We start from the raw sequence: 5,886 nt of genomic DNA, 5'->3' as shown, positions 1-5,886 counted from the left end.
TCATAGTTTTGATGCTTTCACTATAATTCTACAATGTAGAAAATAGTAAAATACAGAAAACCCTTGAATGAGTAGGTGTGTTCAAACTTTTGACTGGTACTGTATATCATACATACATATATATTTTTTAAATTTTACCTTCACTTTCTTAGCTAGAGAATGCAGCTAGCTAGTTCAGCTTACTCAAACACCCAGTTCAAACAGAAAGGGATGCTATGTTAGCTAGCTGGCTATGGCTATCCAACACTGGAACCCTTCCAAGTCAAGGTAAGCTTTTGGTTTTATAAATGTATTGCCTCCCGCCGATGTAACTGCTAAACTGGTTGCTGTACACTGTACTGCATGATTGTAGAGGGTTTACTAGCGCATTAGTTCTAGTAGCTATGTTGACTATGACGTTAATATGGTGAAAAGGATGTAGACTGTGTGTAGCAGTTAGCGGTTATGGTATGAAAGTTTGGCTTGGAAATATTTTTTTTGCCTGGTCAGACAGATGTTGTAGACAGCTGTTGCATTGTGAACTGAAGTTCACATGCAAAGGAAAAAGGTGAGAGGAGAGCGTAAATGCGAGAGGAATTATACTGTATATACAACGACCAAAGGTATTGCGGTTTATATGTGGCTGCTAGTTCTGTGTTTGCGTGTGATCAGGGGTGTATTCATTCTGTAGATTCTGTTGAAAAACCTTTCTTAAACGGAAGCAAACGGAATGAAATGGGGATAAACATAACTGAATTTGTTCAAAAGAAACTCTTGTTTGCAACTTTTGGACTAATGATTACACCCTAGATCAGCTAGATGCAGGCAAGAGTGTGCAAGGCGGTATTGAATGTGTCACTGTCTGTCACCTTGATTACTCAAATTTCTCTTGACCTGTGAACCTACGTTGTTTACTTTCATTCGTAGGCTAGCTTGTACCAACCTTATGATGGGTATAGGGAAAATAACTTAGTCGCATCATGTAGTAGCCTAAACCTATCGATGTTACATTGACCTGGGTGAATGGAATATGAAAGACAGTCATCCAATATGCTGTAATCGAAATAAGGCCATGCTCATGAAAAAAAAAATAATCGTCCTCCCTCATCTTAAACGGCACCGAAAAAAATCCTCAGTTGAAACCCCCATCTGATCATGGTTCATTTAATATGAGTAGGAGTGTAACAACTCCATCTGATTCACAGGGACCTTGTTCATTTGATGAGCAGGTCCAAAGCCTGGCACAATACCTCAGATAACCCTTATGAGTGGTACACCGCAACCCATTATACAATACCTCAGATAACCCTTATGAGTGGTACACCGCAACCCATTATACAGTACCTCAGATAACCCTTATGAGTGGTACACCGCAACCCATTATACAGTACCTCAGATAACCCTTATGAGTGGTACACCGCAACCCATTATACAGTACCTCAGATAACCCTTATGAGTGGTACACCGCAACCCATTATACAGTACCTCAGATAACCCTTATGAGTGGTACACCGCAACCCATTATACAGTACCTCAGATAACCCTTATGAGTGGTACACCGCAACCCATTACACAATACCTCAGATAACCCTTATGAGTGGTACACCGCAACCCATTATACAGTACCTCAGATAACCCTTATGAGTGGTACACCGCAACCCATTATACAGTACCTCAGATAACCCTTATGAGTGGTACAACTGCAACCCATTATACAGTACCTCAGATAACCCTTATGAGTGGTACACTGCAACCCATTATACATATACCTCAGATAACCCTTATGAGTGGTACACCGCAACCCATTACATAATACCTCAGATAACCCTTATGAGTGGTACACCGCAACCCATTATACAGTACCTCAGATAACCCTTATGAGTGGTACACCGCAACCCATTATACAGTACCTCAGATAACCCTTATGAGTGGTACACTGCAACCCATTATACAAGTACCTCAGATAACCCTTATGAGTGGTACACCTGCAACCCATTATACAAGTACCTCAGATAACCCTTATGAGTGGTACACCTGCAACCCATTATACAGTACCTCAGATAACCCTTATGAGTGGTACACCTGCAACCCATTTACACAATACCTCAGATAACCCTTATGAGTGGTACACCGCAACCCATGCCAACCCATTACATAATACCTCAGATAACCTTATGAGTGGTACAAACCGCAACCCATTATACAGTACCTCAGATAACCCTTATGAGTGGTACACTGCAACCCATTATACATACCTCAGATAACCCTTATGAGTGGTACACCGCAACCCATTATACAGTACCTCAGATAACCCTTATGAGTGGTACACCGCAACCCATTATACAGTACCATCAGATAACCCTTATGAGTGGTACACCGCAACCCATTACACAATACCTCAGATAACCCTTATGAGTGGTACAAACCGCAACCCCATTACACAATACCTCAGATAACCCTTATGAGTGGTACACTGCAACCCATTATACAGTACCTCAGATAACCCTTATGAGTGGTACACTGCAACCCATTACACAATACCTCAGATAACCCTTATGAGTGGTACACTGCAACACATTATACAGTACCTCAGATAACCCTTATGAGTGGTACACCGCAACCCATTATACAGTACCTCAGATAACCCTTATGAGTGGTACACCGCAACCCATATACAACAATACCTCAGATAACCTTATGAGTGGTACACCGCAACCCATTATACATTACTCAGATTATGAGTGGTACACCGCAACCCATTATACAGTACCTCAGATAACCCTTATGAGTGGTACACTGCAACCCATTACACAATACCTCAGATAACCCTTATGAGTGGTACACCGCAACCCATTACAAGTACCTCAGATAACCCTTATGAGTGGTACACCGCAACCATTATACAAGTACCTCAGATAACCCTTATGAGTGGTACACTGCAACCCATTACACAATACCTCAGATAACCCTTATGAGTGGTACACTGCAACCCATTATACAGTACCTCAGATAACCCTTATGAGTGGTACACTGCAACCCATTATACAGTACCTCAGATAACCCTTATGAGTGGTACACCGCAACCCATTATACAGTACCTCAGATAACCCTTATGAGTGGTACAACCGCAACCCATTATACAGTACCTCAGATAACCCTTATGAGTGGTACACTGCAACCCATTACAGTACCTCAGATAACCCTTATGAGTGGTACACCGCAACCCATTACACAATACCTCAGATAACCCTTATGAGTGGTACACCGCAACCCATTAACAATACCTCAGATAACCCTTATGAGTGGTACACCGCAACCCATTATACAATACCTCAGACAACCCTTATGAGTGGTACACCGCAACCCATTATACAGTACCTCAGATAACCCTTATGAGTGGTACACCGCAACCCATTACAGTACCTCAGATAACCCTTATGAGTGGTACACCGCAACCCATTATACAGTACCTCAGACAACCCTTATGAGTGGTACACCGCAACCCATTATACAGTACCTCAGATAACCCTTATGAGTGGTACACCGCAACCCATTATACAGTACCTCAGATAACCCTTATGAGTGGTACACCGCAACCCATTATACAGTACCTCAGATAACCCTTATGAGTGGTACACCGCAACCCATTACACAGTACCTCAGATAACCCTTATGAGTGGTACACTGCAACCCATTACAAATACCTCAGACAACCCTTATGAGTGGTACACCGCAACCCATTTACAATACCTCAGATAACCCTTATGAGTGGTACACTGCAACCCATTATACCATAAAGTACCTCAGATAACCCTTATGAGTGGTACACCTGCAACCCATTACATAATACCTCAGATAACCCTTATGAGTGGTACACCGCAACCCATTATACAGTACCTCAGATAACCCTTATGAGTGGTACACCTGCAACCCATTATACAGTACCTCAGATAACCCTTATGAGTGGTACACCGCAACCCATTATACAGTACCTCAGATAACCCTTATGAGTGGTACACCGCAACCCATTATACAGTACCTCAGATAACCCTTATGAGTGGTACACCGCAACCCATTATACAATACCTCAGATAACCCTTATGAGTGGTACACCGCAACCCATTATACAGTACCTCAGATAACCCTTATGAGTGGTACACCGCAACCCATTACTACAATACCTCAGATAACCCTTATGAGTGGTACACCGCAACCCATTATACAGTACCCTCAGATAACCCCTTATGAGTGGTACACTCGCAACCCATTATACAGTACCTCAGATAACCCTTATGAGTGGTACACCGCAACCCATTATACAGTACCTCAGATAACCCTTATGAGTGGTACACCGCAACCCATTATACAGTACCTCAGATAACCCTTATGAGTGGTACACCGCAACCCATTACAGTACCTCAGATAACCCTTATGAGTGGTACACCGCAACCCATTATACAATACCTCAGATAACCCTTATGAGTGGTACACTGCAACCCATTATACAATACCTCAGACAAACCCTTATGAGTGGTACACCGCAACCCATTATACAGTACCTCAGATAACCCTTATGAGTGGTACACCGCAACCCATTACACAATACCTCAGATAACCCTTATGAGTGGTACACCGCAACCCATTATACAGTACCTCAGATAACCCTTATGAGTGGTACACCGCAACCCATTATACAGTACCTCAGATAACCCTTATGAGTGGTACACTGCAACCCATTATACAGTACCTCAGATAACCCTTATGAGTGGTACACCGCAACCCATTACACAATACCTCAGATAAGAAACCCTTATGAGTGGTACACCGCAACCCATTATACAGTACCTCAGATAACCCTTATGAGTGGTACACCGCAAACCCATTATACAGTACCTCAAGATAACCCTTATGAGTGGTACACCGCAACCCATTATACAGTACCTCAGATAACCCTTATGAGATGGTAACACCGCAACCCATTATACAGTACCTCAGATAACCCTTATGATGGTACACCGCAACCCATTATACAGTACCTCAGATAACCCTTATGAGTGGTACACTGCAACCCATTATACAGTACCTCAGATAACCCTTATGAGTGGTACACCGGCAACCCATATATACAGTACCTCAGATAACCCTTGAGTGGTACACCGCAACCCATTATACAGTACCTCAGATAACCCTTATGAGTGGTACACCGCAACCCATTATACAAGTACCTCAGATAACCCTTATGAGTGGTACACCGCAACCCATTTATACATTACCTCAGATAACCCTTATGAGTGGTACACCGCAACCCATTATACAGTAACCTCAGATAATCCTTATGAGTGGTACACCGCAACCCATTATACAGTACCTCAGATAACCCTTATGAGTGGTACACCGCAACCCATTATACAGTACCTCAGATAACCCTTATGAGTGGTACACCGCAACCCATTATACAGTACCTCAGATAACCCTTATGAGTGGTACACCGCAACCCATTATACAGTACCTCAGATAACCCTTATGAGTGGTACACCGCAACCCATTATACAGTACCTCAGATAACCCTTATGAGTGGTACACCGCAACCCATTATACAGTTCCTCAGATAACCCTTATGAGTGGTACACCGCAACCCATTATACAGTACCTCAGATAACCCTTATGAGTGGTACACCGCAACCCATTATACAGTACCTCAGATAACCCTATATGAGTGGTACACCGCAACCCATTATACAGTACCTCAGATAACCTTATGAGTGGTACACCGCAACCCATTAACAGTACCTCAGATAACCCTTATGAGTGGTACACCGCAACCCATTATACAGTACCTCAGATAACCCTTATGAGTGGTACACCGCAACCCATTATACAGTACCTCAGATAACCCTTATGAGTGGT

Source organism: Salvelinus namaycush, chromosome 41, assembly GCF_016432855.1.
Source record: "Salvelinus namaycush isolate Seneca chromosome 41, SaNama_1.0, whole genome shotgun sequence".
Taxonomy (NCBI): Eukaryota; Metazoa; Chordata; class Actinopteri; order Salmoniformes; family Salmonidae; genus Salvelinus; species Salvelinus namaycush.
This window is presented reverse-complemented; position numbering follows the sequence as displayed.